Source organism: Callorhinus ursinus, unplaced genomic scaffold (genome assembly GCF_003265705.2).
Source record: "Callorhinus ursinus isolate GAN/ISIS: 27379988/994484 unplaced genomic scaffold, GSC_fseal_2.0 scaffold14, whole genome shotgun sequence".
Lineage (NCBI taxonomy): Eukaryota > Metazoa > Chordata > Mammalia > Carnivora > Otariidae > Callorhinus > Callorhinus ursinus.
Window position 1 is genome coordinate 13,624,774 of NW_027397076.1, and position 24,397 is coordinate 13,649,170.

The following is a 24,397-nucleotide window of genomic DNA, read 5'->3' on the forward strand; positions in this document are numbered from 1 at the left end:
TTGGTACATCTTGAAACATATGCAAATTAGCTTGGCAAGGCAGCAATCTAACAAGAGATAAACTGTAGGTAAAATTCTCTAAACCAATTCTTCTCGTTATACCTACACAAATTCTCCTTGGAGATTCTAACACACTACATTCTGTCTGATTTAGACAGTCAGGCTTAAGTACATTTTTTCCACAGTAGACAAGTTGAGGGGTGGGGTATGTTTTAATAACTATTTCTCAAAAGAAATCACTTCCATGGTATCTATCAAGTAAACTGTAAAGAACAATGGCTGGTCATAAGAAGACTTGTTTTCTAATCCCAGGTCTGATGAATGCTGTGTGGCTTCAAACAAGTCACTTAATACCTTAATTTCCTAAGCTATGTATTGAGAAGTATGAAGAGAATGTATGTGAAAATCCTTTGAGATATAAATTATTCTGCAATGAAAGACTTTATAACTAATGCATAACTCCTCCTTTCCTCAGTCTACTTATATAGAAATGAAGTCCTTAATGTATCTTTGATATAACTCATAATTCTCTCCTTCCTCCATCAGATTTATTAATCAAATTATTGAAAGTATTTTGGTAGATTTAGTTACAAAGATTTAGAGACAAAACCTGCAAAAAGAAGAAAGCCAAATGCCTCTGAAAAAGGTAAGGGTATCTTAAATGAAAAAAATCAAAGACTACACATACATTTAATGTATTTGTAAGACATACTCTGTCTTTATTATTTTTCAAATCTGTCAGTTGAAAAACAAAAGTAGTGGTGTAATATACTCAAGACGTTTAATATTACATTAATCAAAGATGACAACCATGAATACCATTTATTGTTGTATTTGAACCACTAATTTCAGATGAAATCTAAAACACTCAAGTCCCAATTGTTAGCACTGACATGCCAACAAAAACATTAAGGAATTCTTTTGTAGCTAGTTTATACTATTATGCATTTACTTGAGAAAACAAAATATGCATGTAACTAATGTATCTAAATCTAAAATATGTATGTAACTAATGTATCTAAACTAATGTAGCATATCACTACAAAGGCTTCAATAAAATCCACTCAGTCAAAATTTGAACAAATTTTACTATATAGCTTAATTTAAAATCTATGTTGTCATCCATCAAATTCTGATAACTGTACAATTTAATGTATGTGGTTAGAACATTGCCTAGACTAAATGAATCCGAAGTTGCATTTCCATTCCTACAGGAGCCAGTTAACCTGAAAAGGAGAAAAAAAAATCAATAACCTATCACAACTTGCTATCTATCCAACTTCTCTGATCTTGGTGAACACTGAGTTCAAAGGGCACTTGATAAAACTGTGGATGAATGGCCTGGGCAAAAAACTACTTACAACACCATCTTCACAAATGAAGTACAGTACTCCCTCAAATTATAGATAAATGGAACAAACAAGCTCTACTTACTCTAAATATAGGGCACAGAGCATGCTGTGATCCAGTTAAGAAAAGGATTTCCTCTCCCTTGCTAAATCTAACACCTCCCCAAGTAGATCCTGCTGTGATGTCTGAATTTGAGCAAGTTGATTAAATCCGGAGCATGTTTCCTCCTCAGCTGTAAAATGAGGATCATAATACTGACCTCCTTAGGACAACTGGGAGAATTACAGTAAGCTGGGAATACAAGCTAAGTACCAAGTAAAAGCAGGAAGAGTAGTAGCTGGGGGTAACAGCCATTGTTCTCATTCTGTTCTTTTTTTTTTTTTTTTTAATTTTTTTTATTTATTTGACAGAGAGAGAGAGTGAGAGCAGGAACACAGGCAGGGGGAGTGGGAGAGGGAGAAGCAGGCTTCCCGCCAAGCAGGGAGCCCGATGCAGGGCTCCATCCCAGGACCCTGTGACCATGACCCGAGCCGAAGGCAGACGCTTAACGACTGAGCCAACCAGTCGCCCCCATTGTTCTCATTCTGTCCTGATGCATAAGGGATCATGTACAGGTCTTAGAATAAAAACTAAGAGTGTGTTTTACGAAGGAAAGGGTGATCAACTTTAGCAAAGGGTGAAGGAAGATCAATGGCTTTTGAATTCGATAATAAAGGAATTGTTGGAGAGCTTGTTTTAAAAGAACATTTTCCAAGCAGTAAGGTGACTGTGGGTGACTAAGGAAAAAATAAATGAAATGAAACGGAGATGACAGGTATCAACCAGGGGTTTTCAACAGTTTGTATCCACCAATCACTATCATAGAGTCACGATGATTTTTCTAAATCAGAGAAGGACTTCTATTTCTAGGCTTTTTATTATAGTTCTCATTTACAGAAAGTTTTAGGATTGAGAAAAATAATTACTGTGACTGTCTTGTGGCCATGGTTTTAACTCACAAAATGTTCTATTAGTGGTTGACAATATATAAAATCATTGAGGTTATAATGGTACAGAGGACACTGATGATGAATTAAGAAATGGTTAAGTAAAGTGGGCAGGGGGAGGCAAGCCATATCTCTAAATGGGCGACTGAAGGAAAATGAATTTTTAGTGATTGTGATGAAACATGGTTTCATGGCAACTATTTCTATGCCACTGAGATCTACTGATCCAAGCTTCTTGATGATATAAGGGAGAAGAGAAATAAAGTGTTTGAAACAAGAAGCTATAAGTCAGGCAATTTCTTTCAAGATGTGGAAAACTGCATGTTTGAAAGCAGAGGTTTAGGAGCCAGTGAAAAGGAAGAGAACAAAGAAATGGAAGAAGCAGCAGAAAAGCTTAGCAACCAAGCACCTTACATAGTAAGATATGATTCAATAATAATAATAGCTAACATTAATTGGGAACTATTATCTTTTAAAAATTTTGTTACATCTGTGTTACAGTAGCAGCTAATAGGAATAGTGCAATTCTGATTTTTACTGGTGTCAGTAAAAAATTTGTAAATTATGTAGAAAGATCATCTATCTACCTTTTTATAAAAAAGGTATACTTTATTCTTTTTGTTATTTTAAAGATTTTATTTACTTATTTGAGAGAGAGAGAGAATGAGCAGGGGAAGGACAGAAGGAGAAGGAGACTCCCCACTGAGCAGGGAGCCCGACATGGGGCTCAATCCCAAGACCCTGGAATCAGGACCAGAGATGAAGGCAGCTACTTAACAGACTGAGCCACCCATGCACGCCTCCATCTTTTGTACTTAAGTTTTACTTTGAATTCATGTAGTACTTCACAGTTGACAAGAACATTCACATAATCCTCAAAACAACAATGTGAATTCTGCTGAGTCAGTTTTGTAATTCTCATTTTCAGAGAGAGAAATTGAGACGCATGAAGGTTAAATGACTTGCAAAAAAGGTTCTTTTTTTGTTTTTCTTAAGCCCAGAGTATCTAATTCATTGATTTGCATTAAGATATTAAAACTGATCAGAGTGTGGGGTGCCTGTCTAGCTCAGTCAGGGAGCATGCAACTCTTGATCTTGGAGTTGTGGTTTCAGGCCCCATGTTTGATGTGGATCTTGTTTGGGAAAAAAAAAAACTGATAGGAGCTCAACAAATTATCTCCTCCCAGATTTGCATTTTAGCCTGGGGCCTTAAATTGTTTTAATAATATGGGTATTTCTGACCCTCATAACAGAGCCAAGGAAGTTTGGTTTTTCCTGGCATCCGATCACACCAACACATCAAAGGCATACTTTACAGGACTTTTTTGTAGGAATAACCCTAATCTTCATTACATGTATATCAGTATTAAACAAAAAGGGAGAAAATTATTCATAATGAGACTAGTCAAAATTATAATTTTTTGCCCTGCTTAATTTTGTGATTACCTAATGATAATATTAAACCAGTTTTGTCTTAATTCAGTAAAATGTTAAAAGCATAAGGATATAAGTTAAATGTTTAAGTCATTCTTTAATACTATCATTCATTTTCATGAAAAGAAGAAATAATTTCATAAGTGTTAAATAGTAAAGTTATACAAGATTCCTTCTGTAATTAATCCTGAGACATTTTAGAGTTTTCATGCAAATAGATGAAAGAAAACTTCATTTTTGCTAAAAAGACCTTTATGTCACCTTTTGTTTTCTACTGATTGATTCATCCTTCATTATTTTTCTAAAGATCAGGAGCCATATATCTAGTTTAAAAATTAAGAAACCTCTATCAAGCATGTGTTCTGCTTAATTCTATAAACACTGGTTTTAGGACCAAAGATAAAATGAAATAGATGAAGGCTATCTGCCTTACATACAGCCTCCTTTCCCTTTAAGAATCTCCTCCAGAGATTGTGGTTTTCTAGAACTTCATTCATCTCCGGTTAGCTGAGCAAGGAGAAGCTTACATACACTAATAGATGGCTGAACCAATGACTGTCACCAAGAGGGCCCTCTGGCCTGAAAAGAAGTCACCTTAAGATGGCAGAGAAAAGCAGGGTGATCATCCTAGCTCTTGCACATGAAGAATTGTTAGCTTTTTTTTTAAAGATTTTATTTTTAAGTAATCCCTACACCCAACATAGGGCTCAAATTTACAATCCCAAAATCAAGAATCACATGCTTTACCTACCAAGCCAGCCAGGCACCCCAGAACTGTTAGCTTTTTATATTGCATGCATATATCCTGAAACTACAGTATGAGGTTTCCTTTATATGATGTAGTACTTTACTGCATTGATTGCTGCTTTATATTCAGCTTTCTGGCTTTTTGCAGCACTAATAAAGGATTTCAATTTCCAAATGGTTTGGGAAGATGTAAATAATTATACAAACAATTATGGTTAACCACCTATAGTTTTCTTATTCTTTTTTTTTTTTAAATATTTTGAGAGAGAGAGTGCGAGCTGAGTTGGGGGGGAGGCAGAGAGACGGAGAAGCAGACTCCCCACTGAGCAGGGAACTTGATGCCAGGCTCAAGGCTGGAGCCCAGGACCCTGGGATCATGACCTGAGCCAACTGAGCCACCTAGGCACCCTTCTTATTTTTTTTTTTTTTAAGAAATGGGTTTAAAAACATGTACAGAGTATAAAATAAAATTTAGGTACCTCGATAATCTTTCCTCATGAAAGATCACTGCCTGGCTCAGTTGGAAGAACAAGCAACTCTTGATCTCAGAATCATGAATTTGAACCCCACACTGGGTACAGAGATTACTTAATTAACTTAAAAAAAAAAAGATTACTTTCCCTCATGAAAGGTACTTTTAGTATCTTTTTGGCATGGCTTACTAAAGCTTTATAAGTTAAAATTTCCAACTCTAACCCCTTTCCTTTCTCTCTATACTTTTCCAGATCCTTTCCTTGCTTGCTATGAGAAAGGGAGGCTAAAACTTTGTTCTACCTGTTTCTCAGAATACTATAACAAATTTTAACCTCTACGGTGTTTATTCTCCAGTTAACTATTACTTTAGTACAGAAGTAAAACTCAATTTAAGGGATTATAAATATGAACAAAACTCAGTTCCTTATCTCAAGGAACTTTACAGGATAGTAATAATCCTGAGAGAAATAATAACGATAAATACATTTACTTTTCTCTTTACACTTTAGGAAGGGTTTACACATGCAAAAGTTCATTTGATCTTTAAAACATCCTTCTAAGGAAAACAGGACAGATACTATTTTCCTAACTTTATAGAGGAGATAGAAGTAAAACATGCAACACATTTAAAGAACTAAAAATATGTAGATAAACTGTCATACATTGTAATTATAACTAGATAAACATGTTATATCATTATACACACACCCATCCTTAGCTTATCCTTAGAAAGGTATCTAGGCTTAAGAAAGTATCTATCCCACTTATTTGCCACAATGCTTAAAATCTCATTTTATTTTTATTTTGTTATCTATTTATTAAAAGATTTTTAAGTAATCTCTACACCCAATGTGAGGCTCAAACTCACAACTCTGAGATTAAGAGTCACACGCCCCAGGGTGCCCGGGTGGCTCAGTCAGTTAAGCATCTGCCTTCGACTCAGGTCATGATCCCAGGGTCATGGGATTGAGTCTGGCAAGGGGCTCCCTGTTCAGTGGGGAGCCTGCTTCTCCCTCTGCCTGACGCTCCCCCTGCTTGTGCTTTCTCTCTGATAAATAAAATCTTTAAGGGAAAAAAGGATACACAAAATGTCTAGCTTCACAATTTTGCTACTGCTAATGCCAAAACCCTGGGCTCAGTTTCAGTTTCCAGCAGGCCTATGTTGGAAATTCACCTCCAAGACACAAGTTACACTCACAGGCCACCAAATAAACACTTAACAGTCCTTTAAAATTAAATCAGCTTTGGTATCTTCTACTTCTTAACTTGCATCTGCCTCCCCTACCTGCCAGCACCCTCATTCTTTCTTAGAATTAAAAAAGGTGTCTGATTGGCTCAATCAGTAGAGCATGCGATTCTCCATCTCAAGGTAGTGAGTTTAAGCCTCACATTGGGCATGGAGCCTACTTTAAAAAAGAGAGAAAGAATTTAAAAAGGCTAATTCTAAAGTACTTTCTTTCTGCTCACTTTCTTCTATTTATATTCACTTACTAAGACCATATCTTGTCATCTGCCATTCTATTTCAATATTACTCTCTCAATTCTTTTTTTATATATTTGCCTCAAATTTAAGGTTCTGTGGGTCACTCTATTTTAAAAAAATCAACTGCAGGGTATTGCTACACCTTAATCAAACTTTAAGGCTGAGTCCTGTAATATTTTCTTTACCTATTTTCTCCATTAAATCCTTTATCTCTTCCTACCATTGGAATGAAGGTCATGGACATCTCAGTGTCTGGCATGGTGCAAGGCACATAGGTGTCCGAAAAATATTTGTCAAATGAACCTTTCACAACTTTAAAATTATTGATAGGAACATTTAGTCTAACAAACTGAAAATTCTTGCAGTTTCCTCAAAGTTAAAAAGCTCCTAAATTCTTTCATTGACAATTACAGTTCCTAAGATACTTCTCATTTTCATGAAAGACTGGAAGAGAAAATTCTAAAAATCAGCACAAAGATTAAAAAGTAGCTCTAAGGTTAAACAAAATTTGCAGTGTTTTGTCTTCCTTTAACTCATTCACACTCTCAGGATCCAAGAAACAAGAGGTTTGTGTTCTACCCACTTCAGAAGTTGGAGATGGCCTCAGAATTGAGGTATCAGAATCATTAAAATTTTATCTTGTTAGGAAACTGTTTACTTACCTTAGAAAAAAGGAAAATTCCCATTTGTCCCAGTGTGGGGGCTGTGGAAACAAGGGAAGCCCCCACACATCATTTCCACAATCCCATATTATGCGAGGGAGCGTCTAGTTTTGTTAATTCATTAAGCATTTTACGAGTATTTTTGGCCAGCATTATACTAAGAGCTGTAGAGAGACACACAAGCGGAGCTAGTGCACATTCCTTGTCCCCAAAGAGGTTACAATGCAGACAGAACCAGGCATGGAACTCAGAACAAAAGCTGTGACTGCATAATAATGTATTGGGGCAGTGGGGGATGGGGATCTGAAAGCCTAGTTACTAGGAAAGCAATTTCCAGGAGGTGAGAGCTTAGGCCAGCTCTGAAAGAGGTTGATTGTAATGATTTGCAGGAGTGAAAGTTGGCGGGCCTTCTACTTAGGAGATAAACATCTGCCCTGATTTAAGGGTGGGAAGTGCCTGAAGTGTGAGAGACCGTAAAGAGACTGACCTAGCCGTCAAAGGCCGATAAGGGGAAAGACTGATTTTGAGGTTATAATAGGTAAGTTTGGGGAAGGCTTTTAATGATGTGTGAAGGGAAGAAGACATCTTTTTATCTTTCTAATAGTAAAAAGCTTAGATTTCATGAGATGGGTGTAAAACAAATTAGAAAATTACATGAGAAAAACATCTCAATTGCAATAGAGAGGTTCTGGGGGGTCAGGAAACAAGCTAGACACACCATAATTTAGGCCTAGGTTGTTAAGACCCAGAATAAAATGGTAGCCGAGGACATTTTCAAAGTTGAATAAATAGTGAATACAATAAATACATATAAGGCTAAGCTACAATCTATCTCATTACTTATCTTTAATTATTAACACAACTGACAAAAATTTCCAGATAATTTCTTATCTCCAGCTCATCCTTCCCATCCAGCACTTCTGCCTAGCTTACATCTTTGTATTCAAGACCTTTTATTTTTTATTTTTTTAAAGATTTTATTTATTTGACAGAGAGATAGCAAGAGAGGGAACACAAGCAGAGGGAGTGGGAGAGGGAGAAGCAGGCTTCCCGCCAAGCAGGGAGCCCAAGCAGGACCCTGGGATCATGACCTGAGCTGAAGGCAGATGCTTAACAACTGAGCCACCCAGGCGCCCCCATCAAGACCTTTTATTGAGAACACCAACATTCAGTACCCTCCTCCTATGCCTTACTCAACCTGCCCTTGTTTTGTCATCTTCCCATTTCACCTTCTTTTCTTCATTTAGTCAAATCATCGTAGTCCTTAAAAGACCCAGCCTAAGTACCATCTTTCCTTGAAGTCATTTATGATCTCAGGGAGTTCTTTGAACTACTGCTGTCATTTTGGCCACATGCAGTTTCTTTTCTTTTTTTTTTTTTTAAGATTTTATTTATTTATTTGACACACAGAGAGAGATAGCAAGAGCAGGAACACAAGCAGGGGGAGTGGGAGAGGGAGAAGCAGGCCTCCCGCAGAGCAGGAAGCCCGATGCAGGGCTCAATCCCAACACCCTGGGATCATGACCTGAGCCGAAGGCAGACGCTTAACATCTGAGCCACCCAGGCGCCCTCAGGCAGTTTATTTTCTGATTACAATTTTTTACTAATGATGATCTTTATTTTATTTAACTCTTTAAAAACAGTTTTTAAAAAATTATGATCATTGCAGAAAATTTAGAAAATAAAAATCACTTGAGGGGCATATGGCTGGCTCAGTTGGTGGAACATGAAGCTCTTGATCTTGCAGTTCTAAGTTCAAACCCCTCACTGGGCGGAGTGATTACTTAAAAATAATATCTTTAAAAAATTCACTTGTAATCTTGCTACCATTATTAAAATGTTGACATATTACAAGTGTTGTTCAATGTGAATGGTATATACATACATATTTTAAAATACAGTATATACATTTTTGCATCCTGCTTTTAATTTTGCTTTTATACAGTTATTTTTATGGGCTCCTGGCACCCAATTCCTTCTATTAAGAATCTTAAGACCCCAGCTACTGCTTCTTTTTAACTCAGCTGTTACTCTCTATATATTCTCTATTTATGGCTTTTACTCCCTTATGAGTCTTGCTGTCTGGTGTCCACTGCTTGCCTTCTCAATGTGCCTTTAAATCATTATTTAGTTAACCTCAACCCCTTTCACCTTGTACAGCTTGAGAAGAGCTTTTATTTATTTAGCTAGCTATTTTTTAAAGATTTTTTAAAAAGATTTTATTTATTTATTTGACAGAGAGAGACACAGCGAGAGAGGGAACACAAGCAGGGGGAGTGGGAGAGGAAGAAGCAGTCTTCCCGAGGAGCAGGGAGCCCGATATGGGGCTCGATCCCAGGACCCTGGGATCATGACCTGATCTGAAGGCAGATGTTTAACGGCTGAGCCATCCAGGCGCCCCATAATATTTTTTGAAAATAAGATTTTTTTAAAGTAATCTCTATGCTGAACGTGGGGCTCGAACTCACGACTCCAAGATTAAGAGTCACATGCTCTACCAACTAGCCAGCCAGGCCCCCCAGAAAATAAAATTTTTAAAAATTTTTTCATTTATTTATTTGATAGAGAAAGACAGTGAGAGAGGGAACACAAGCAGTGGGGAGTGGGAGAGGAAGCAGACTTCCTGCTGAGCAGGGAGCCTGATGCAGGGCTAGATCCCAAGACCCTGGGATCATGACCTGAGCCGAAGGCAGACACTTAACGACTGAGCCAACCAGGTGCCCCTGAAAATAAAATTTTTGATGACTATATAATATTCTGTCCTATGAATATATCAGATATACTTAATCTTTCCCATAGTGCTGAACAGTTAGGTTGTTTCTGGTTTTCACTATTCTAAACACAGATGAACAGCCTTCTAAGTTGCCTGAGTCTCAGGCAAAAATTCTTTGTATTCCTAAAAGTAAAATTACTAGATCGACAGTGGCAGAGTCTTAATATTTGCCCAAGACCTCCCAGAAGGGTTTCATTACATTAAAAAAGAAGAGCAAGGGTTTTGAACTTATATTTTGCTTTCTAGGAAATGCAGGAAAAACTATATTGTATGCCAGAAATACTTAGATGAAATACTTCCTCTTAAGAGACACCTTCATGTAATGCATTTAATGCATTTTAGAAATTAAGGTGGTGAGAAAGATTACAAGACAGTGGTTGTGTTCTGAATGGGAGGAATGCACAGGAGACAGAACTGAATTATAAAGAATTGTTACGCACTTAAGTATGAGGAAAAAATGACAGGAATATTAAACTATGAAAACTCATTCCTTATGTATAATCTTTATGTGCATAATTAAATTTTATGCAGTTGAATCTTCATGTACATTATTTGGTATTTTTTCAAATAGGACTTCATTAGGCCGTTGCCATTTTGTTATCTACCTAAGATTTCCCTTGTTTAATATGCCAGATGTTAATTAGCCATTTCCCTTCAAACTGTTGTTTAGATAATATACTATGAATACCTTGGTGTGCTCATTTTTATTCTCCAGGTCATACCATCGAAAGATATTCCCCAAAGTAGTTGTTAACTAACAGATATGAACAATTTTATAGCTTGCCTTATATACTGCAAGATAATGTACTCCACTGATGTGTTACTAACTTTGCACATTTGTCTTGCTGCTTCTACCTCTCTTTAGAAAGACAACGTCTTTTCATTTTCAATATTCCCCACGGGGTAATGGAGGTAGAAATGGCGCAGAGGTGAGCACAGAGTAAAAGCTCAATAAATATTAATGGCTTAATCCTCATGTACCTGTAGGTTTGGCTTTCCTCTTCTCCAGATTTTTCTCTCATTTCTTCTCTCTCCATTTCTTTTCAGTATCTATTTCATTATCTTAAATTGGCAATTTCAGGTAAATTGACAACTTCAGGTTAAGTCATTTTGAACAGTGGTATCTCTTCATGTCCCTTAAATTTATTTCTCAGTAAGTGTCCCATTCTGGAACCTTCCTTGCCCAACTGCTGACTGAGGAAACCGAATTCAAGGGGATGCCCCAGAGCTCACACCTAGGTTGCTCCTCGGAAAGAAAACGTTTTCTTGAAGAATTTCTACACCAGTTAATTTGCTCTGATTTTGAAGATGACGGAATTGGCGCGCGTCTCTGCCAAACAATTTGACACTGTGTGAGTCGCAGAAATGCAGTGGCGGAGGACCGACGCCGTGCATTACTTTGGCATCTCACAGAATCGTGGTAAACACTGGCTATACCCACCCAGGCCGCGAAGGTGAGGACAGGTGCGAAGCCTGCCTCCGGAGGAAGCTGCTACTGTCTACGCAGAGCCACATGCAGGCCAGGGAAAGCATCCCCTGACCCCGACGGGAAGCCCGGGAGCTGCTTGCCCCCAGGCGGGCTCCCGCAGCCAGGAGACAGTCGCCGAGCGGAGCTGCACCCCCAGGACTCCGAAGGCACGGTGGCGGGGGGGGGGGGGGGGGGAGGCGTCACCAGTGACGTAGCCGCTCAACCGGACAGCCGCCCCCGCCGCCCCCGCCGCTGCAGCAGGCGCTGCCGCTGCCCCCACCGAACCCGGGGGCGGGGGTCTGGGGGTGAGCGAAAAGATGGCCGCTCCGGCTCTGGCTGGTGAGTGTGTGTGACGGGCGCGCGGCTGTGGCTGTTGGCCGAAGGGGGTCTCTGCAGGAGCGGAGGTCCAACTGGAGCCCCCGGGCCGGGAGGAACCTGGCGGCGTTTTCCCGCCACGCAAGACGCGGGGGGGGGGGGGGGTTCCCTGAGGGAGGCAGAGGGGGGCTGCGGACAGACGGAGGGGAGCGAGCCCAGGGGCGCGAGGAGGAAGCAGTGGCAGCGGCGGCAGCGGCGGCGGGTCCAGCGAATTTAGAATTGGCGCCTCTGGGAAGTTTCGGTGGGTTGTGCTATGCCCTGGCTGGCGTCCTGGTGGCCGGCCACCTCATGAGTGCCCAGAGATGCTGCAAGGAGCCGCGTCCCTGTGGCCAGGGTCATCGCGTAGCCACCCCGCACTGGGCAGGAGGGGGACGAATTGGGAGAAGGGGTGAAACAGCAAGACTTTCTGGGATGCGGAGGGGGTGATGTGCCCTGACCGGCGTTCGGGAGTGTTGAGGAGATGTGATTGCGAATCTGATGCGCGCTGGGGCGCTCTGCAGAGCTGGTACTGTCGAGATAAAAACTGCATCCTACCCCTGCTCTGACTGCCGCCAAGTGATGCTCCAAGCTCCCTGGGAGGCTTTGGAAAGGCAGTTTCTAGTCCTCCGTTTGCGAGGAATGGCTTGCCTTCCCTCCATCGATTGGGTCCCAGCGTTGCCAGCACCTTGCTGCCACTTGGAAACACTTAGGATTTTTGAATACCAGCTACCTAAACCATCCCCGCTGGCCTTGGGGGCAGGAATGCTAATAGGCTAAAATCGTTTTGAGGCATAAGAAATGTGTCAGCATTCGAAGAAAAAAAATGCTCAAGTTTAAGAGGTGGTAGGACACCCTCCTCCTGCCCCGACCCCCGATTAAAAAGAAAGTGAAACGTGGTAATTGTTTCAAGCAAGTTTGAGCTGTTGTAAATGCTACTGGTAATGGTAATTTCTTGTAGTTTTAATTTTGGAAGTAAACAGCTTCGCCAGTCTTAGGAGAGTCGCTTTGTCCTTAAGCCCTCCCAGTTTACCCCACTCTTCAACTCTAATGGTCATATCTTGCAAGTAACGGGGATTGTGAAATTAGCATGGAAATAGGAACTTCAGGCCCTGCACTTGAATTCCTTATTATCTGTGAAGTAGCTGCCTGTGAGGGAAAAAGTAGGGGGGTTGGTAACATTGGGCCTGGAATTCCATTTTGAGTTGTCCTTAAAACCAGTATTCAGTGTAAACAAGGAAAGAGAATTGGCTATTCACTGTGATCAAATTCAGAAAGCCAAACATGAGTTAAGCACGTGTTTATAGAATATTTCATAATCTCAGTAAGATTCAATATTTAGTTGTCTTGAAAGAGAGGAAAACTTGGTATTTTTGGAACCTTAATCTTTTTATCCTTAATTTAGCATCTTGGGATTTGAAAGAGATTTTTATTTTTATTTAATTTCCCCCAACCCACCCCCAGAATTTAAGGAGATTTTTAACGTTTTGGTTTGTTTAGCTTCTCTCCTCCCTGCTCTGATGTCTCTAACTTTTTGTACTAGCCATTAATTTTGCAATGGATGGCAGATTTTTCAATCTAGGATTTTTCATTGTAGATTATCCATATTGAAATTTAGAGATAATTCTAATATTGAACAAAGAGTTCAATGCATACATTGTAAGAAAGTTGAATATTTTTGGCTGTTTTGATTGAACATTTATCTTGTTTTTCTTCCAAAATATTAATTGTCCCAGATTTTTTAGCTTAAAAACATTTAAGTGGTAAGTGAATCTGTATTGAGTATACTACACAATGATACACTTTTTTTGGATACTTAAAATGGTAAATCTGTTGAAGATTTGGGTTAAATATTTGACATATATTGTTTCTACTTAATTGTCTTTACCCTTCTTTCTCATTTTTCGTTTTCTACAGAAAGAAAGAAATAAGTTATCACATAAACCCTCTAGCTCCATGTACTTTTCCTCCATAACCCTTTTCCTCCATGTACTTGAAACTTATTGAGTATTATAGCATTGGTGGTACATAAGAGGATTTTCTGCTCCTTGGGTCGTTTGAGGGCAGAGTCTGATTGTATTTTGTTTGTATCCCTAGTACCTGACTATCTGCTTAACATGGAGGAAAACCCCCAGGAAATGTTTGTTGAATTGTGTTTTTGAATGATACAGAGATACAGAGAAAGGCAACATGTTGGCTTCTTGGTGGCCAAAAAATGTTCTTTGAAGTTTTTCTCCTTCCTGTAATGTTAGGCAGAACAAACATGGTTGCCAGATTCTATTGGAGTTGTCTGGTTGAGGGAGATTAGAGGGAGACTAGGGCACAGGTTTAAGAGTCCAATCAAGGTGGGAAATGTGGGCCCAGTCATTTGGATTCAGTAATGGGGGATAGTTTTGCCATTAAGCCCAATGTAAATAGGTGACAAATAACTAAAATATAAGAGGATTTTATAATACTGGCTTTCTGGCAATGATTAAGATTATTGAAGTACATTGGTTTTTCACAACACTGTCAGATACCATAAAACTTTATTATAAAGAATTTTTAGTGGAGTTCTACATAACATAGGAATAGCTAATTTATACTTGTTAGGCCAAGTCATGAATGTGCTAGAATGATAGTCTAGGCATTTTACACAAAGTATTTGAACACCATTTTCTAGACCCATATCAGAATGCTCAATCTTTTTGTGAACATTTCCCCATTGTTATAAAGTTAGCAGTAGACTGATGTATAAGTATGGTGGCACGACACTAATGATAAATATTTTGGAACAAAATTGCCATGACGGAAATACTTAAAAGTAGTGATGGGTGAGGAATTCAAATAACCTGGTGGCAGAACTTGCTTTCTAGGAGCTTTTTCTTAGAACATCATCAACTAGATTCAATTTCTGTGCTGCTGGGGAGGCAATGTTAGAGGTCCGGGGTAAAAGGGTATCTTTTTTGTTTAATGAGGAGTTTCAAGCGAAATCAGGGTAATTACAGATTCTAGATCTCTAGAGGAAGAAAGAATAACCAGGATCTTTCTAGGGATAAAGGAAAGGAAATACATTATGATTGACAAGAAGAGATGCCAAAGCACATAATAGGCATAATAACATACCTAAGAGGGAGAAGGGAGTTCATTGTGTTCGTTCAATAATTTCTTCCTTCAAAATTTTGAACTCTTTTGTACCAGGCACTATGCTTGATCCTTGGCATTTTGCAAACATCTCTTAAGAGCACAGGGTACTAATGAAATAAATGGAAATTTGGAAACTGCTCATAAGGACTGTAATAGTAATTAGGGCAAACCCTAATTAGGGTTTGCCCTAATTACTATGGAAAAAGTTATTTTTATTCTTATCCAAATACATGCAAAGATTGTGGTGGCTAGTCATTCTTAAGACCTACTTCCTATTGAAATTGCCATTTCCTCCTATCTTTTATTATGGAAAATAACAAATATTCCTACTTTTAATAGCTTTTAGAAGATCTGTTTAGGTTATTTGGTACTGTTGAAAGAAAATTAAGTTTTGTGGGGCGCCTTGGTGGCTCAGTCACAAGCAGCCGACTCTTGATTTTGGCTCAACTCATGATCTCTGGGTGAAATCAGCCCTGCGTGGGGCTCCAGCTCAGTGTGGAGTCTGCTTGGATTTCTCTCTCCCTCTCCCTCTGTCCTTCCCCGCCTCAAATAAATAAATAAATAAATAAATCTTTAAAAAAGAAAAAGTTAAGTTTTGTTGTAAAAATTATCTTTAAAATTCAACATATGCCAACTCTTTAACATCCATCCTTCTAGTAGGTTCTCTAATGAGATAAAGATGATTATTGTAACATAATTTTATTTAAAAATTTCTTCTTTTTTTTAAGATTTATTTTAGAGAGACAGAAAGCACACACACACTGAGGGGGAGAGACAGAGGGGGAGATAGTCTTAAGCAGACTCCATGCTGAGCACAGAGCCCAAGGTGGAGCTGGATCCCACCATCCAGAGATGACCTGAGCTGAAACCAAGAGCCCCTCACTCAACTCGCTGCGCCACCCACACACCCCTAAATATTTATTCTTTATGCCCAGTGGTACATATGTTTTTTTCTTTAATGTAAGTAGAATGTATTTAAGTATTTATATAAAATGTGCACACCCATTTCCTATGAAACAGTAGTAAATATCCCGGTTATGAAAAGTTTTTAAAAAATTAAACATTCTCAATGTGGTCATCTGTGTATAAAAACATTTTAACAAAAGATGTGTAGGAAGTGGTTGGTCATAGATGGGAGTAGGAAAGTATATATTGTGCCACAATTTGAAGGCTCTTATAGGCCATTTTAAGGAGTTTAGATTGATTTTGTGGTCTTTCAAGACTATTAAACAATTTTTAAAAAATGTATAAAACTGTGCTATGAGACACACTAGAAACTATATAAAATGCAAATGTCAGTGATGATTATTTAAGTATGAGCTATGGAAAGGGAGAAGCTTCTTAATAAAGTATAACATTATTTTAGCTTCTATTCAGATTTTAAAAGACTATTTTTAGGAGTATATATTAGCCGGATCCCACGTTCTGTGTTACTTTTTTAAATAGTAATTAGTTTGGCTATTTTTGTGTGTTTATTTTTCTGGTAACTGCCTGTCTTTCATAAAAACATATTTTTTAAAGCAAAGAATCTGAAAATTTGTGCTACTAATTGCAATGACTAGAGGATTGAGATGACTTTTATGTGACCGATCTTTAGTAACTGACCTCCTATAGGAATTTCCAAAGCTTGTAACAATATTGGACCTTTCCATGTTTTCTTTCTGTCTTAAGATGAAATAAGTGGAAAGGAGTGGTCACCTGAAAAGATCATTTTGTTGAGGGTAACAAATTTATAGTGGAATGTTAATTTTTTTAAAACATTTTATTTATTTATTAGAGAGAGAGCATAAGCAGGGAGTGGTAGGGAGGAGGGACAGAGGGAGAGGAAGAAGCAGACTCTCCACTGAGCAGGGAGCCAGACATGGGGCTCTGTCTCAGGGACCTAGGATCATGACCTGAGCTGAAGGCAGATGCTCAACCTACTGAGCCACCCAGGTGCCCCAGAATGTTAATTTTTGAAGAAAAAATTAGCTATCCTTCTAAGTTTTCAGTGATTTTTGTAGCTCTTAGTAATATTTGTATTTGGAGCACAAATATTTATTTAAAAGGTCACTACATACCCTACTAAAACTTAAAATAATCTTTTTTAACTCTTTTATTCGTTTATTTTATTATTTTATTATTAGAGATTTGATTTTGGGGGTGTCTGGGTGGCTCAGTCAGTTAAACCTCTGACTCTTGATATCAGCTCAGGTCTTGATCTCAGGGTCGTGAGTTCAAGCCCCATTTTGGGCTTCACACTGGGTTTGGAGCCTACTACTACTTTTTTTAAGTAATCTCTATACCCAACATGGGGCTTGAACTCACAACCCAAGATCAAGAGCTGTACACTCCACCAACTGAGCTAGCCACGTGCCCCTATTTATTTTTTTATTTTTATTTTTTTAAAGATTTTATTTCTAAGTAATCTCTACTCCCAACATGGGGCTCAAATTCACGACACCATGATCAAGAGTTGATCTCTAGGGGCTCCAGGGTGGCTCAGTTCAGTGGGTTAAGCCTCCTGACTCTTGATTTCAGCTCAAGTAATGATCTCAGAGTTGTGAGATCGAGCCCTGTGTGTTGGGCTCCCAGCTGCGTGTGGAGCCGGCTTAAGATTCTCTCTCTCCCCATCTCCCTCCGCTCCTCCCTGTCCCCACTCCCCCACCCCCACCCAAAAAAGTTGAATGCTCTATTAAGAGTTGCATGCTAGGGACGCCTGGGTGGCTCAGTTGGTTAAGTGTCTGTCTTCAGCTCAGGTCGTGATCCCAAGGTCCTGGGATCAAGTCCCCCATTGGGGTCTTTGCTCAGTGGGGAGCCTACTTCTCCCTCTGCCTGCAGCTCCCCATTTGTGCTCTCTTTGACAAATAAATATATTTTAAGATTTTTATTTATTTATTTGACAGAGAGAGACACAGCCAGAGAGGGAACACAAGCAGGGGGAGTGGGAGGGGGAGAAGCAGGCTTCCCGCGGAGCAGGGAGCCTGATGTGGGGCTCGATCCCAGGACCCTGGGATCATGACCTGAGCTGAAGGCAGACGCTTAATGACTGAGCCACTCAGGCGCCCCTAAATAAATAAAATCTTAAAAAAAAAAAAGTTGCCTGCTGTACCACCTGAGCCAGTCAGGTGCCTAAAACAATTTGAATCAGGGGTGGGGAAGTATGTCTCAGTTTACTTTTGTATAAAATCTTTTTGGGGTATCTGAAAGCACACAGAATGGGACAAGACGTGGTAGGCTGTGGTTAAGGATGGAGAAAGTAGGATGATGATATTACAAAATATCAGGAAACTGTGCCTTGACTGACCCTGAGGGAAAAATGGCCACTTGGTTGAGGATGGGGGGCAGTTTTAGTGATCCATGACTTCCTATTTTTTTCTCTTTCTCTCTTTCTTTCTTTCAAGTATAATTCTTTTTTTTTTTTTAAAGATTTTATTTATTTGAGAGAGAGAGACACAGCGAGAGAGGGAACACAAGCAGGGGGAGTGGGAGAGGGAGAAACAGGCCTCCCGCTGAGCAGAAGCCCGATGAGGGGCTCGATCCCAGGACCCCGGGATCATGACCTGAGCCGAAGGCAGATGCCCAACGACTAAGCCACCCAGGAGCCCTATAATTCCTTTTTTTTTTTTTTTTTTTTTTTAAGATTTCATTCATTTATTTGTCAGAGAGAGAGCATGGGCACAAGCACGGGGAGTGGCAGGCAGAGGGAGAAGCAGCCTCCCTGCGGAGCAAGAAACCTGATGCAGGACTCCATCCCAGGAGCCCGGGATCGTGACCCAAGCAGACTGAGCCACCTGGATGTCCCTAGACTTCCTATTCTTTTTTTTAAGATTTTATTTATTTATTTGAGAGAGAGAGCACAAACAGGGGGACAGGCAGAGGAAGAAGCAGATTCCCCACTGGGCAGGGAGCCTGATGCGGGGCTCCATCCTAGGACCTTGGGGTCATGACCTGAGCAGAAAGCAGACGTTTAACCGACTGAACCACTCAGGCACCCCAATCATATAGGTTTTATAGTCATGTTGTTTCAGGCTACCAAATTCTTGGCACAATCAATTTGTATTAAATGCAGGTCTTGCTTCAGTTCTCTTTATGACATTTGAATAAGTGGTTAAGAATAGGAGATATTGTCCCTCCCTGGCCATAGGGAACCTACCCAACAGTTCAGTGGGTATGAACTGGATGAATATACAAACACAAGAATTCACATTTGGTACAGCCCAAGTTCTTTAGGAAGTTAGAGAAGAGATTTGTTTATTTAAAGTAATGTCTAGGGGCGCCTGGGTGGCTCAGTCAGTTAAGCGTCTGCCTTTGGCTCAGGTCATGATCCCAGGGTCCTGGGATGGAGCCCCGCATTGGGATCCCTGGCTCAGCAGGGAGCCTGCTTCTCCCTCTCCCTCTTCCTGCTGCTCCTCCTGCTTGTGCTCTCTCTCCGTCAAATAAATAAAATCTTAAAAAAAAAATTAAGTAATGTCCATACCCAACATGGGGCTCAAACTCACGAGCCTGAGATGAAGAGTCGCGTGCTCTATGAGTGAGCCAGCCAGGCACCTCAGAAATCTACTGTTTTATTGGACTATGGGGAACAGAGGATTTTTTAAAAGATTTTATTTATTGGAGAGAGAGCACATACGAGCTGTGGGGAGGGGCAGAGGGAGAGGGAGAAGCAGATTCCCCAATGCGAAGGGAGCAGGGAGCCCAACGTGGGGCTTGATCCTGGGACTCTAGGATCATGACCTGAGCCCAGAGCAGATACTGAACCAACTGAGCCACCCAGGTGCCTGTGGGAAACAGGATTTTAAGTTAAAATCTCAAAGGAAACTTGAAGTTTGATTTGCCAGCATAGTACCATAGAGGAGAGTGAGAGTCTGGATGATTGGAAACCAGTTTGGAGGTTACTGCTGTACCTCAGGAATGATATAATAAAGTCTATAATAAGTATGATAACTGCAAATGAAAAGACTTGGGGAGTGATGATCTTATATACATAGGTGACAGATTGAGTGGAAAAGATGGAAGGGAGGAGTTAAAAAAAAAAACAAAAACAAAACCTAGCCTGGGTACTTGAACAATACTATACTATCTTTAATAAGAGGATACTGGAAAAGAAACTAACTCTGTGAAGGCAAGATGTAAGCTGAATTTGTAGTGTGCCTGAGACTGGTTCAGAAAGGTTTGGTGGTCAGCTATCTAGATCTGATCATTGAAACTCTGCCAATAGGATGAGCTATTGAAATAGATGTCAGAAAGGTATTACTCCATGCTTAAAGCCTGGATTGTATGTTGCAAAGGGCTATAATCTGAGTAAATGAAAATTAATTTCAGATAGTCTTCACTGGGTGGTTAAGTATAAACAATTTTGTGCTGTTGAACTGTAACAAGTTAAATATTTTACCCATGAGATTTGATTTTTGCGTGATGTAAATTTTTAACTAAAAATACTATATTTAATAAGATCAAATGTTTTATTTCTCTTTTAGTCATTTTAGTTTTCTATTCCATAATTGCTTTAATAATTAAATATATGTTAACCCTATGTAAAATAATCAGCTTTCAGTAAGTCAAATACAATTATTTTCTTAAACTAGAGATTTGCTGCAAGGAATTTTACACTTGATCTTAGCCAAAAGGCTGAGAAGGGATTGCTGCAGGGAATTTTAAAAATAAAAATGCCTAGTTATAGGGCATGAAAAGTTTAAATAGTTTAAATGGTTTTCTTTGAACCAATTAAAAATTTTGTCTTTAAGCAGTGAAGAATGACAAAGCTTTCAGAATATTTATAAATCCATCTGTCTTTAAAATAAAGGTAGCATCCTTGGTTTTAAAAAAGCATTTCATAGATATTAATTGGAATTTAAGTGTGAAACATTTTTTAAATGTATGAGAAAATGATAGTATAGATCATTTTAATCTTTATATATAGATTTCATTCAAAACATCATGACTATTTGTGTGTTGCTATTATATATAGGCACAGGTAATATTTTATCAGATTCTATATGGAGGATGCAGAAATATTGTTATCTCTCTTTAAAGTGAATATACTGCTAAAAATTACATAACCAAAAAAAAAAAATTACATAACCAACCTGCAAGCTAAACAGTCAATACATTTCTCCTCAGTGGATTAGCAAATGAGAAGAAGTGCTCTTAACCCAGTGGAGGAAAATAGGAAGTGTCAAGAAAATACTCCCATCCCCCTTTTCTTTTCCTCCAAGCTTTTAGATCTTTGCGTGATGAGGCCCCCTTGGGGATACCTTGCTAAGTGTCTTTGAGCTTTGGCTCTAGGCAGCAGACCAAACTGGAAACTTCAGGTGGCAGCAGGCTGGTTTGCTGGCTCCTGATTACTTCCCTCTCCTAGTTTCTTTCATAAGTAGACGGGGTAAGTGGGCCCCCTGCTCTAAAATCTTAATCTCCTGATCTGTCATTCCACCACTGCGGTTTCGCTTCTTTGTGGGTTTTTGTTTGTTTGGTTTTGTTTTTAAAAATTTATTTTTAAGTAATCTCCACATCCAACATGCCACTCAAACTCACAACCCTGAGATCAAGAGTCTCATGCTCTACCAACTGAGCTAGGCAGGCTGAAACCCTGGTTTCACTCCTTAGGATTTTTTAAAGATTTTATCTTTGAGATAAAATCCTTTTAAAATGCAAATACCCTGGGAGAGGTCAGACCTTAGTTCTTAATTATCAGCTTAATTATCAGCTAGCACCTTAGCTGGGCTTAGTACACAGATGGCTGAGAAGAATGAACCCCTGACTAAAAGTGATAAAACTAGAAGGAAAGAAGGAAATTAGTAGTAGTAGTAGTAGTAGTAGTAATAGTAGTAGTAGTAGTAGTGGTAGTGGTGGTGGTAGTGGTAGTAGTAGTGGTAGTAGTAATAGTAGTAGTAGTGGTGGTAGTGGTAGTAGTAATAGTAGTAGTAGTGGTGGTAGTGGTAGTAGTAGTGGTAGTAGTAGTAATAGTAGTAGTAGTGGTGGTAGTGGTAGTAGTAATAGTAGTAGTGGTGGTAGTGGTAGTAGTAATAGTAGTAGTAGTGGTGGTGGTAGTAGTAGTAGTGGTAGTAGTAGTARTAGTAGTAGTGGTGGTAGTGGTAGTAGTAATAGTAGTAGTGGTGGTGGTGGTAGTGGTAGTAGTAGTAATAGTAGTAGTAATGGTGGTAGTGGTAGTAGTAATAGTAGTAGTGGTGGTGGTAGTGGTAGTAGTAGTAATAGTAGTAGTGGTGGTAGTGGTAATGGTAGAAGTAGTGGTAGTGGTAGAAGTAGTGGTAGTAGTAGTAGTAGTGGTAGTGGTGGTAGTAGTAGTAGTAGTGGTAGTGGTGGTAGTAGTAGTAATAGTAGTGATAGTGGTAGAAGTAGTGGTAGTAGTAGTGGTGGTGGTGGTAGAAGTAGTGGTGGTAGTAGTAGTAGTGGTAGTGGTAGAAGTAGTGGCAGTAGTAATAGTAGTAGTAGTAGTAGTAATAGTAGTAATAGTATTATCAGCTAACATGTACTGAGAGCCACATAATTGTCAGGGTTTATTCTAGGTGCTTAATAAATACAAATTTCTTTAATTCCTTCAACAACCCTATTAGTTTTCTTACCGTTGTTTTTTTAAAGATAAGAAAACTGAGGTGAGTGGAGCCTAAATAATTTGTCTAGGTCACATAGTAAATACAGCCAACTGTGAAAATCAGGCTTTTGGATTCCAGAGTGTGCTTTCTAACCATTTTGTTTTGATACCTTTCTGCTGCAATATTGCCTCCCTGAGAGATGGCATCTGATCAACATTTCACCCTTTTCATGATTTTTTGTTGAATGGAATCATGCTGTTTAATTATAGGCCACTTCCAGTTGAAGGGCTGTGAGGACCTAACAATCATCTAAATAGATTTTTTAGTAATAACTGGGAATGTATTTGTAGAATATAGAAAAGGGAGTAAAGAGGCTATATTTAGCACATACATAGCTAAGTTATACACTAGTATGTATATATTCCTACTTAAAACTTATACAAATAACATCTCATAATTTTTAGATATTTGAAAATATGGATAACCCCAGAATAAACTATGTGTATTCTTTCTAGGTTTTTTTTTCTTTTGAGTCTTTTCTGAATGTTGTGCAAGGTGTTAACTCATACCACCTCTAAAATTTTAGAATGAGGGGCTCCTGGGTGGCTTAGTCGGTTAAGCGCCTGCCTTCAGCTCAGGTCATGATCTTGGGGTCCTGGGATCAAGCTCAGCATTGGGAATCCCTGCTCAGTGGGGACTCTGCTTCTCCCTCTCCCTTTGCCCCTTCCCCTGCTTTTGCATGTGCCTTCTCTCTCTTTCTCTCAAATACATAAATCTTTAAAAAAAATTTTTAGAATGAAATAATTTCCCTTGAGTGCAAATAAGTGGCATTTCCCTCTTCATCTCAAGAAGCTGAACTAATAATTATTATCTGACTTGCCAGAAATGAATGTTTAACTAAATTATCTCTGTATTCTTTATATGATCCTTTTATTTTATTTTTTATGATTTTTTTAAAATAAAAGTAGGGCACTTGGGTGGCTCAGTCGGTTAAGTGTCTGCCCTCTGCTCAGGTCATGATCTCAGGGTCCTGGGATCGAGCCTGCCCCCCCTTGAGCCCCAGGTTGTGCTCTCTGTTCTCTTGTTCTTACTCTCAAATTAAAAAAAAAAATCTTAAAAAAATAAAAAATAAATAAAATAGATAGAAAAGAGCCCTAGATTTTTCTCTTAATCTCCATATTGAATCAGTTCTTTCAGCCAATGTTTGCTTTAACACTAATCTACCTCTGCTCCCATCTTTGCTTTAACACTGCTACAGCTTTAATTTCCTTATAATATCTGGAGTAATAATATCTTATAATCACTCATCTTTTCTCTACATCTGCCATTTCAGATCCATCTGTAACCTATGTATCTGATCATGTCATTCTTCTCTACAGAATTTGTCAGTGGCTTTTTATTGCCTGTAGGCCCTGGAAGCAGGCTTGGTGATGATTGGGGTAGGGAATTGTCGAGGTCCCAGGTAACGGTGAATGGGTCCAAAAGGGGAGTTGGGGATGTGTGCAGGCTCCAGGTGACCACATCCCCTTGACTCTGCTGACTCCACATAATGGGACCCTCTGAAGTGTCAGGTCTGGGCCCTGGTGGTCTGGGTTTAAAGACAGTGGCAGCAAGAATCAAAGCAGGGAGACTATTTAAGGAGCCTTATGACAGTAATTCTGGTGAAACTTGATTGGGCTTGGACCAGTGTAAGAGCAGTGGAGGTAATACGTAGTCAGTTTCTAGATATATTTTGAAGATAAAGCCAACCATTTCTCCTGAAGGATTGATGTGGGGAAAGAGAAAGAGGAGTCAAGAATTGAGATATTTAGCTTCAGTACCTGGAAGGATTTAGGATAATGGAGCATTTATTAATCACTGATGTCTTAATTTTGCCATTAGCAACTATTGTTGAATGCTAGCAGTTCTAATAAAATACTGTATTTGAACAGATTTTGGACCTCAGGAAATTTTGGAGAAAGAGAAGTAAATTTAAAACGTGTGCTTGAAATATGTGCACATGTGAGGGTTA

General features: G+C 39.2%; 1 protein-coding gene across 10 annotated transcripts in view; it reads left to right on the top strand.

Annotated features, from left to right (window-relative positions):
• The window catches only part of USP44 (ubiquitin specific peptidase 44), a 53,689-nt gene that overhangs the window by 9,705 nt on the left and 19,587 nt on the right, over positions 1-24,397 (top strand). For 3 of the 10 annotated variants that reach the window (XM_073900490.1, XM_073900489.1, XM_073900496.1), the window contains 2 exons: positions 547-646; positions 2,585-2,753. The exons of 1 other annotated variant lie outside the window; for it this stretch is intronic. The gene's annotated coding sequence lies outside the window, so the exon portion shown is untranslated. Of the gene's footprint in view, positions 1-546; positions 647-2,584; positions 2,754-7,440; positions 7,675-10,789; positions 10,839-11,063; positions 11,149-11,615; positions 11,717-24,397 lie in introns of those variants that run through there. 6 more of the 10 variants (XM_073900492.1, XM_025881447.2, XM_025881449.2 and 3 more) reach the window with 6 other exon arrangements.